The following is an 825-nucleotide window of genomic DNA, read 5'->3' on the forward strand; positions in this document are numbered from 1 at the left end:
TAAATAAATAAATAAAGCAATTTTGTTTATTTAAAGAGTATCTAATCTCTGCATTGAAATTTTATGTTATATTATTAATCATCTTTAATATATATTTAAAATACTTAAAAATTCATATTTTTTTTACTATTTCTTAATATTTTTATTAGAGCATATATTTACTTATTGAATTAGTTTTTTAGCCACAAAAATCATCGAAAAAATAAATTTTTTCAACTACTTTCAAATGTAATGTAAAATATGCAATCTTTAATTTTCATGGTTTTTTCAGTGATTTTAAAATTGTTACAATACATTCTTAAAAGTTTGTTGTATCGGGAACGAAGGCTTTCTGTTCCTCTGCGGTGTCTCTCTCTCTCTCTCTTCCAAAGCACGGTCCCTCAATTCTTGCCGACCCCTTCCGGTTTGTCTTAGGATGGGGCCGGTAATATCTCATGAGGCCTGCTCGTTAAAGTACCATCTGTATCGAGCACGCTATCGATCTCCGCCACTGCTTCCTATAGAAACTGAAAATAAAATTTTCAAGAAATAATATATGTATATATATATATTAGGGGTACAACTTTGCTTCCGCCGTTTTTCTATAGATGGCTTTAGCGGTAAGTGGTGGTCGAAATAAATAGATCATAGACATCATACAATAAACTTGGGCATCTATCAACATAACCCCATAGAAACATTAGTCGATTTGTGTCTGCATCATAAAGTTATTCTCGATGGAAAATGTCAGTTTACGAGCCAAATTCTCGTCATTTGCGGGAGGTTTTAATTTTTTGCTTCAATATGAAGAAATCTGCGGCTGAGGCTCATCGAATGCTCTCAAAT

Source organism: Atta colombica, unplaced genomic scaffold (assembly GCF_001594045.1).
Source record: "Atta colombica isolate Treedump-2 unplaced genomic scaffold, Acol1.0 scaffold109, whole genome shotgun sequence".
Taxonomy (NCBI): Eukaryota; Metazoa; Arthropoda; class Insecta; order Hymenoptera; family Formicidae; genus Atta; species Atta colombica.